The following is an 11,072-nucleotide window of genomic DNA, read 5'->3' on the forward strand; positions in this document are numbered from 1 at the left end:
TCTGGCATTGTATCTAGTGCTACCAAATCCCCCAATATTTGTGCCTAAGCCATGTTGCTTTACCATTGTAATCTTAGATCATCTGATATCATGGTTGTTGTATTGAGTACATATCCTGCTGCATTATTCCTTGAAATGATCCTCATACTGTGCTTCAGTGAACCAATGTATAACCCTAAAATGTTATCCTAATGTACCTAGTAATCCTTTCATTTTTGTGTATTGTTATTATTGTGTATTGTTCTAATCTGCTTTTGAGTCAAAAGTTCTTGCAATGTTCCTGTAAACATTTTTGACGATTTGCTGTAATTATTCAACTTAAAATTATCTGTACCTGTATAGTAAAGCTGTAAAGTACCTGTAAACATTTTTATGTCAATTTTGCTGTGAATAGTCTAAAATTTTCTGTTAGTTTAAGGATTTGCCCGAAACGCTATGCGTGCTAGTGGCTTTACAAGAAGGTAAAATCAACTCAATTTCTATGTTCTCTGTTAATCCCCAATGTACCTTCTTATATATAAATAAATAAATATATAAATATGCAGGCAATGTATATACCTTATAATAAATAAATAATAAATAAATAAATGATATAATCGATAATTTTATACATTTTATGATAAACATTTTAAAAAGGGGGCATTATCATTGTTTGGCCGAAAAAATTCGGCCAAACACGAAAAATTTATAAAAATAATACAACGTTCTGGCAACACCGTGGTGCAAACCGTTTAATGTTATGATAATAAATAACGTAATTAGAGTAAATTTTCCAGCCGCAATTGTCCGAAATCTGGTCCTCGCGGCTCGGGTGCGCCGTAGGGTGATGCGTCATACGTTGTAAGCGTCTAGTATTTCGCAATAGAGTGGAAAATATCTTGTTATGCATATACAAATTATAAACACACTCATTGGCAACAGTCTTGTGTGAGAGGGAGGGACGATAAGCCGATTACTGGCTCAGTCACCCCCTCTGTGTCTGTGCAGGCGGTCGTATGCCTGACGCGCTCTCACAGATCGTATTTTCTTGCATATACTGCACAATGGATATAGTATCGGACAAGAAGAAAGCTCTAAAGGCAAGAGCTCTACGCGTTAGCCAAGTAAAGAAGGAGCGTAAAGCCACACTGAGGCAAAACAAGAGTTCTCTTGAGTGAAGAGAGAGGGCAGCCTCCCGCCCCACAACACACTACCTCGCCTCACTCCCTCACACTCCCAGGCACCCACACCTCCTGTGGCACCTGCCACACCTCTGTGGCACCTGCCACTCCTCCTGCTGCACCTGCCACACCACCTGCCACACCACCTGTGGCACCTGCCACACCACCTGCGGCACCTGCCACTCAAGATCTTAGACCTGCAACTCAAGACGTTCTCCCTCTTGATGTTGCAAGATGTTGCATATTTCAGACCAATTATATTAGGTTAGTATGTATTATTTTTTATATCTTGATACTACATCATAAATAATTGTAAATATAAAGCTGCTGTCTTTTTTTTATTTTTTTTATTTTTTATTTTTTTTATTTTTTTTATTTTTTATTTTTTTTATTTTTTTTTAATAATTTTTTTTTTTTTTATCAGGCGATCTTCATGGAATTTACACACCTTACTGAAGGAATGCCAATCTACAAGGGTGGTAATTTTGATTGAAATTGGTCGTTCATCAACCTCAGCCAAAGGTAGCTGAACTTTGACCTTGATTTTTTACAGGTAACTAATTTGCAACTATATGGTTGAATAACTTTTTTATTTATTATTCAATTTACATGGAACTTGCACATTATATGTAGAGTCTATGCCTCTAAAAACCCAAGGTATATATTTCCCCTAAGATCATTTATTGATTTTATATATATTTATAAACATCATTTTGTTGCATAATTTTTTGGGTGAACTCTGAAAATTTGTATTATTGCACTAAATAGGTTTGGGATAATAATGCCACTAGACAACCTTTATTATATAGTATTGTGATAGCTGAGTATCATAGAAATAATTTCAGTTGATATTTGTATTTGTTATATCAACTTTAAAACATGTAAAAAAATGGTTGAAAAAAGTTTTTTTTTTTTTCTCCCTCTCTATTTAGGCTGCGATGCTGAAACTTGGACCACTTGCAGCCCTCTTCACGTGTAACACGTCAATAAATTTTCAATGCACTAGAACAACTTTTATGAACCCTACCTTAACCCAGTTTTATCCAGTGCTCCCACATGTCCCTTAGGCTTGTATTTTAACTTATTTATGTTACTTGGTCTATAATTGTCACGCTATCACGGAATAAATCCACATATTGACTTAGATATCTCTGAAGTTACACAGTTTTTACACATTATCACTCCCAGTGAATTAACTTAATTAACCCCCTGTCAACTAGTGGGGCTAGGTTTCCTAAGTCTCCTTGTTTCATTTTCTGACTTAATTTTTAACTTACTCTTAACTAGTTATTTACTGAAATTATTTAATTGAGTGCATTAATAGTTCTTCAGGTCTTATTAATTATACAGTCATAACTGAACTATTTATAGTTAATAATCATTAGCTTAAATTTGCCTATGCTTATTATTCAACTTTTCTTTGATTTCATTTATTACCTAGGTTGCCTAGCCTCGCCATGCTCCGTTACTCCATTGTACCCCTGGCTTTGCCTGCATCTCAAATTGCAAATTGTTACTTACAGTGTACCTGAGAGTACTTGTAAGCAATCTACCTCCTTTTTCATTTTTTGCTCAATTTGTTTTTGTATTGCTTAGTCTTGTTTATATTTTTGTTTTGTATGTCTATATCTTGTGTTTTGTATAGTCCATGTTTATATGTTTTTTCTTTAATCTCATTTATTACCTAGGTTGCCTAGCCTAGCCATACTCCCTTACTCCATTGTACCCCTGTAAGCCCCTTTTGTGTTTGTTTTGTACAGTATTGTGTACATTTTTTTCCCTATTTTATAGCTTATTTCTACCTTGTATTTTGCCTTTCTTGCCTTGTTTTTCCTGCAATCAGCTTTTTTTATGCAGACAAGTATAGACCCAGAACTTAACCTCTTATCCACTATCTATGACAATAATCACTTTAATGATCTAAATTCCAGATACTTTGCAGCACATGATGTAAACAATGTATTAACTCATAATCACAATATCTCTGTAATCAATTTGAACGTTAGATCCCTAGGTAAACACTTTGATGATGTTAGTGCCTTGATTGAAGCTATTGACAACAAATTCTCTTTTATTATACTTACTGAAACATGGTTGAAAGAGGATACTACTCAACTCTTTAACATGCCTAACTACTCAGCAATTCACAACTGTCGTCAACTTCAGAGAGGTGGTGGCACTGCTCTTTATTACCACCAAGAACTAACATGCTTAAAAGAAATTAGAACTAGAGACTGCTAAGGGGAGTATATCTTCGCCAGCTTCAGAGTCAAGGGTGCCGAGTCTGTCCTGTCTGTGGGTGCCGTTTATAGAATTCCTAACACTGATGTGTCCGAATTCAACTCAAACCTTAGAAATCTAATACTTGATAACAGACTGAACAAAAACCACCTAATTATCGCAGGGGACTTTAATATTGACCTCTGCGAGCCAGAACACCCTACTGCTGTTAGCTTCCTCAACTGTATGAATTCCTGCTTCCTCATACCCTTAATCACTAGACCTACTAGAATCACTGATAGCACTGCCACGACTCTAGATCACATCTGGACAAACATAACCTCTCCGCTTACTTCAGGTATAATCACTGATAGCACTACAGACCATTACCCCACATTTCTCTTAACTAACATTAGCAAATCACCTCTTGAGTCAAGAGAGATACGTTTTAGACTGCACAATGAAACTGCTATAGACAATTTTATAACTGCTGCTGATAATGTCAACTGGGAGTCCGAGTTAGGTAACTTAGAGGACATCAACCTAGCAGTGCAATCTTTTCTTCAAAAAACTCTTAGCCTTTATAATACCCACTGTCCTATGCTTACAAAACAAGTCACAACCAAAAGGCTTAACAATCCCTGGCTTACAAAGGGAATACTTAAATCTATTAAGAAAAAACATGACCTTGAGAAGAAGTATAGGTTAGGAATTGTCTCCAAAGAATTCTCAAAGAATTACTCATTATTGCTATCTAAGATAATTAGACGAGCCAAAACTAAATACTACGAAGATAAATTTACCCAAATAAAGAGCAACATTAAACAAACTTGGAGCACAATTTCACAAATATTGGGATCAAATAAGTCTTTAAATAACAAACCGACTCTCCTGTCTAATAACGATGGTCAGCTTTCAGCCTCTGATTCTGCTATTGAGGTCAATAGGTTCTTCTCTTCCATTGGTTTATCCCTTGCAAATGATATTCCATCTTCCAGTACTGACGTTCAGGACTATCTTACAGGTAACTATCCACAGTCTCTGTACCTAAAGCCTATTAATTCCACTGACATCAATGAGATAATCCTTTCCCTTAAAACCAAGTCTAGTGCCCTCGAGGAGATATATTCACCTTATAGTCCGGAAGAAAATACAGCTAAAACCAAACATATATATTCCTAGGCCTAGTATAACATGTATATGTACTATATTTGGCGTCAGTTACCATGTATTAGACCTTCGATGGTAAGTTAGGTTAGGTTTTATGAGCAACAAATACAAAGGTTCGGGCCGACCCTGCCCGAAACGCTTTGGGCAATAGTGGCTTTAGACAATGTATGTCCTATCACTATCTTTAAATCCAACAACATGTTTGTATCTCAACTTGTATGTATGTACTTTACCTGAATAAACATTTTATTTTATTTGACAAAACCTTTGCCGGTTTATCCAAATTTAATAATACCAAATTCTACTATCCAATTGTCCATTACATCAATATATGTACGATGGAGGATGGATGTGTTGCTTATAGGCACTGCTATTAATATATCATAAGCTCCTACATAGATTTTGTAATGAAGTAAGGGCGAAGAGGTAGAACGGCTTATTGACAGAGCTCGGGTGCATATTGGGGGAATTGTGTAAAATCTTGGTTTGTGTCTCGGAGAGGCTGCAGGATCCAAGTAAGGTCAGATGAACTTCTGGTTGCAATTCTTTTACCATGTCGTAGCTCAGTCGATTAAGGCAGCGTCTGGGATGCTCTCGGACGTAGATTCGAACCCTTGTCACGGCCCTTGTGGATTTCTCCTACATAGATGTTATTACTGCACGGTTGTCAAAGTTTTGCTATTAGTATAAATGCCGATATTTCTTAAACACTTTAGTGCTCTCCACGAACAGGACCAAAACTTGCTAAAAGTGGAATCACCGTTTCGGGCGATCGAGTGGCAACAGGAAAAAATGTATACTCTTTTCACTGTGCTAACCTTAATTTTCAATATACATATTTCATTTTTGTACCAATGTATTCGCAATAGAATGTTCTAGAAGAACATATGTATAAAATGTCACCAAACTGTGTCTTAAACCACTACCAATAAAGAAACTACGTGGATCACTAGCCGTGAGCTGCAAACACCGACGAGATGTTTCCATTCTTTTCAGGGTTGTCAACTCCACACTTGTCCTACAGCGTTAAATTTGGTATCTTTGAGATCGCAATAAAATTCCCTATACGGAAATATGCATATAAATGTAGAATCATGATCGCGGCCTACCCGCAAGAGTATGGGAAGTGGGCGAAGTGTTACCTGTTACAGCACATCGGCGATCTACAATAGTTTTACCATGAAGATGCAAGACAATGCTGTTCTTCCAAATAGGCTATGTGGCTATTAGAGAAAACGTACATTTTATGGCAAACATGTTCATACTATCCCGAAGTCGATCGGATAAGAATTGAATTTTATAGGAATATTTGTTCATCGGACATAAAAATATGTCTTCTGCAGATTTTCAAGTGACCCCCGGCTGTGTCCGCTAGGGGAGGAAAGTGTTAAATTAAAGTATTACAATTCGGCCGACACCGACTAGGCTATGACGCTCCCCTACCCAACATGACTCATCTTGGAAAGCTGGGCGAGGCTAGTCCCACCAAGTGTCTGGTCACCAGCCTCGGATAAACATTCTATTTTATAGATATAGGTTATATAAATATATAGGGGGTACCATCTTTGGTTGCGTTTGTAGGGACCCTCGACCTCGAAGAAGACGACATGCAGCATCCGGAGAAGACTTGTGGGGCACCCGCGTACACTCACATATTGTCTTTTCATACCATCCCCTATATTTTTTTATTTTGCCATTTTATTTTATTTAAAATTTCATTACACAAAAAGAGTTACAACATTGGTTACATTCAAAGTACAAGACTTCTTATTACAGGTTGTAGAGTTCCTCCAATATATAGTTTTGTGTTAACTAATACTATTACATATATATTATTACCTATATCTTCTAGTCGTAGTAGTAGCAGGCATTCATCTGTGTCAGGAGACTATGGAGTTGCGCTCTGGTTGTCGGTCTGGAGTGGCCTCTCCAGGGCACAAAGCCAGGGTAGGTTGATACGGGGGAGAAGCTGTCAACCATGCAGCAGGTCCCCCCTCTCTACGGCGCCGAAAGTCTCCAATGGAAAGGCAAACGCCAAACTATTGGTTCCAGCGCCGTCGCAGGAACTGTGAGCTCCGGAGTTGACCTGGAAGCTTGTGAAGGGACTCATAACCCGGAGACCGCCATGGTCGGGGCCGAAGAAGAACCACCCCAGCAAGTGCAAGAACGACCCCAGCCTCCTGAAGCAGAGTCTGGGGCTGCTAGAGCCCAAGGAGGAGGACTTCAGAGTCCCGCACCTACGGGTTCCAGGCGTAGTTCAATAACTAACTGATAAACATAACTTTAATATTGATTCATTAACTAAGTTCAATAACTAACTGATAAACCTTAAAGAACTGGTGAGAACAACTGTGTACACTTCAGTTTGCTGAAATTTATAAGATCTGTGTTGCTTATAAAATACGTTTGTGTTCGATGGTCCCAGTGCTTGGGCACCGTTACTCCACTCCGACCTCTCACTTCTTGCAAGATCCACGTTCGATCCCCGATGACCCAAGTGTTAGCTTTCCATTCCTTCACTTCGTCCTTATAAATCCCAGATGATCTTAATATCCCTTCCAAGTGCTATATAATCATACTGGCCTAGTACTTTCACCTCATAATTACCTTACCTTACCTCGCTTCCTCAGAGACTTTTCCTTCCTGATTTTGTCTTCTCACGCCTCAGTTGTCAGTTGATGATGTATGATGAAGTGGATGAATGTATGACTGTTGAGTTCTTCATTAAGCAGGAAGAGTCGTGGTCAGACTGGGAGGTCGGACCCGGTGTTCACGCTGCCCGACCCCGTGAACACCGGGGTGTTAACACCGGGGTGTTAACACCGGGGTGTTCAGGGTGTTAACACCGGGGTGTTCAGGGTATTAACACTGGGGTGTTCAGGGTGTTAACACCGGGGTGTTCAGGGTGTTAACACCGGGGTGTTCGGGGTGTTAACACCGGGGTGTTCGGGGTGTTAACACCGGGGGTGTTCACGGTGTTAACACCGGGGTGTTCGGGGTGTTAACACCGGGGTGTTCGGGGTGTTAACACCGGGGTGTTCGGGGTGTTAACACAAGGGTGTTCGGGGTGTTAACACCAGGGTGTTCGGGGTGTTAACACCGGGGTGTTCGGGGTGTTAACACCAGGGTGTTCGGGGTGTTAACACCATGGTGTTCGGGGTGTTAACTGCCGAGAGTTCGAACTCTCGGTTTAGTCTTCCTTTTTCCCATATATTGGCTACAAAATACTTTAGTGTTAGTTCAGTAATATTTGTCATCTATTTAATCATATTTTATATTTTCAATCACGTTTTATATATCGATTGTAGCAACTTTCACATATTATAATATTTATTATTATTATAATATTATAAAACAGTAATAATATGTTGTGAGTGTTGCAATACAACAATAACATTGTGAGTGTTGCAATACAACAATAACATTGTGAGTGTTGCAATACAACAATAACATTGTGAGTGTTGCAATACAACAATAACATTGTGAGTGTTGCAATACAACAATAACATTGTGAGTGTTGCAATACAACAATAACATTGTGAGTGTTGCAATACAACAATAACATTGTGAGTGTTGCAATACAACAATAACATTGTGAGTGTTGCAATACAACAATAACATTGTGAGTGTTGCAATACAACAATAACATTGTGAGTGTTGCAATACAACAATAACATTGTGAGTGTTGCAATACAACAATAACATTGTGAGTGTTGCAATACAACAATAACATTGTGAGTGTTGCAATACAACAATAACATTGTGAGTGTTGCAATACAACAATAACATTGTGAGTGTTGCAATACAACAATAACATTGTGAGTGTTGCAATACAGCAAAAACATTGTGTGTTGCAAAACATAAATAACTTGTTGTCAGCATTGCAACTAAGAAATAATGTATAGCAAGTATTTCAGGACAGAAATAATGTGTTGTGAGTTTTGCATCACATAAAAAATATGATGTAACACTCACTCACAACACGGTAATTATGTGTTACAATAAATTATTCCATACTGGTGCAACACTCACAACACGTTATTCTTGTGTTGCAACGTTGTGACACCTACAACATGTTATTACTGTATTGCAGTACTCACAATACATTTTTCTGGGTTATAACTCAAAATACGTTATTTTCTTTGTTGCAAAACAAAAATTTGTTATTTCTACAGTTGAACAATCACAATATTTTATTTCTGTGTTGCATCACTCACAACACGTTATTTATATTTTGCAACACTCACAATTTGATATTTCTTTGTTTCAACATTCACAACACTTCATTCCTGTGATGTAACACTCACAACACTTCATTCCTGTGATGCAACACTCACAACACTTCATTCCTGTGATGCAACACTCACAACACTTCATTCCTGTGATGTAACACTCACAACACTTCATTCCTGTGATGTAACACTCACAACACTTCATTCCTGTGATGTAACACTCACAACACATCATTCCTGTGATGCAACACTCACAACACTTCATTCCTGTGATGCAACACTCACAACACTTCATTCCTGTGATGTAACACTCACAACACTTCATTCCTGTGATGTAACACTCACAACACTTCATTCCTGTGGTGTAACACTCACAACACTTCATTCCTGTGGTGTAACACTCACAACACTTCATTCCTGTGATGTAACACTCACAACACTTCATTCCTGTGATGTAACACTCACAACACTTCATTCCTGTGATGTAACACTCACAACACTTCATTCCTGTGGTGTAACACTCACAACACTTCATTCCTGTGGTGTAACACTCACAACACTTCATTCCTGTGATGTAACACTCACAACACTTCATTCCTGTGGTGTAACACTCACAACACTTCATTCCTGTGATATAACACTCACAACACTTCATTCCTGTGATATAACACTCACAACACTTCATTCCTGTGATGTAACACTCACAACACTTCATTCCTGTGATGTAACACTCACAACACTTCATTCCTGTGATGTAACACTCACAACACTTCATTCCTGTGATGTAACACTCACAACACTTCATTCCTGTGATGTAACACTCACAACACTTCATTCCTGTGATGTAACACTCACAACACTTCATTCCTGTGATGTAACACTCACAACACTTCATTCCTGTGATGTAACACTCACAACACTTCATTCCTGTGATGTAACACTCACAACACTTCATTCCTGTGATGTAACACTCACAACACTTCATTCCTGTGATGTAACACTCACAACACTTCATTCCTGTGATGTAACACTCACAACACTTCATTCCTGTGATGTAACACTCACAACACTTCATTCCTGTGATGTAACACTCACAACACTTCATTCCTGTGATGTAACACTCACAACACTTCATTCCTGTGATGCAACACTCACAACACTTCATTCCTGTGATGCAACACTCACAACACTTCATTCCTGTGATGCAACACTCACAACACTTCATTCCTGTGATGCAACACTCACAACACTTCATTCCTGTGATGTAACACTCACAACACTTCATTCCTGTGGTGTAACACTCACAACACTTCATTCCTGTGGTGTAACACTCACAACACTTCATTCCTGTGATGTAACACTCACAACACTTCATTCCTGTGATGTAACACTCACAACACTTCATTCCTGTGGTGTAACACTCACAACACTTCATTCCTGTGATGTAACACTCACAACACTTCATTCCTGTGATGTAACACTCACAACACTTCATTCCTGTGATGTAACACTCACAACACTTCATTCCTGTGATGTAACACTCACAACACTTCATTCCTGTGATGTAACACTCACAACAAGGTATTCCTTTACACTGCAACACTCACATATTCACTCGTGTTATGTCTGTGTATTTTTCCTTCTCTATATATGGACTGTCATTTACAGCAAGGTTGTCATTCAGGACTCTTTCCTCTCTAGCATCAGTAAAGAAATATAACGACAAATATGTTAAATGCCGTAACATATTGAAAGGAATTGACCATAATTACCTTAACTATAACTTTAATAACAATCCCCGTGGCGCAGTGGTTGTTTTTGCACTCACAAAATTGATAAATTTTGCTCAACACTCACAACATGTTCTGTTTTGCAACACTCGCAACACCTCCTTCTTGTGTTCCAACACTTATAACTTCTTATTTCAGTGTTGCAAGACTCTCAACACCTTATTCCTGTGTTGCAACACCCAAAACATGCCGTTCCTGAGCGTTGCAACACTAACAACATGTCTGTGTGCGTTAGTTTTAAATCTGTGTATTTTGGATATGAATATGACAAGTTTTAACTTCAGTCCTGTTTTTCATTCACGATTCTTTAATTTCTTGAGTCAATAAAGTTATGTAATCAAAAACATTTTAACTGTCGTAAGATATTGACAACAACAGGATAATTACCTGAACTATTACTATAATATTACCATAATTACCTGAACTATTACTATAATATTACCATAATTACCTGAACTATTACTATAATATTACCATAATTACCTGAACTATTGCTATAA

The 11,072-nt window shown here is 38.1% G+C and overlaps 1 long non-coding RNA gene across 1 annotated transcript; it reads left to right on the plus strand.

Annotated features, from left to right (window-relative positions):
• The first annotated feature begins 1,295 nt into the window (after window positions 1–1,295).
• Window positions 1,296–2,163, plus strand: LOC138355700 (uncharacterized). Its single transcript, XR_011223988.1, has 3 exons — window positions 1,296–1,424; window positions 1,585–1,713; window positions 2,093–2,163. It is a non-coding gene; the product is annotated as an uncharacterized lncRNA (long non-coding RNA).
• Window positions 2,164–11,072: the final 8,909 nt, after the last annotated feature.

This window comes from Procambarus clarkii, chromosome 68 (assembly GCF_040958095.1).
Source record: "Procambarus clarkii isolate CNS0578487 chromosome 68, FALCON_Pclarkii_2.0, whole genome shotgun sequence".
NCBI lineage: Eukaryota > Metazoa > Arthropoda > Malacostraca > Decapoda > Cambaridae > Procambarus > Procambarus clarkii.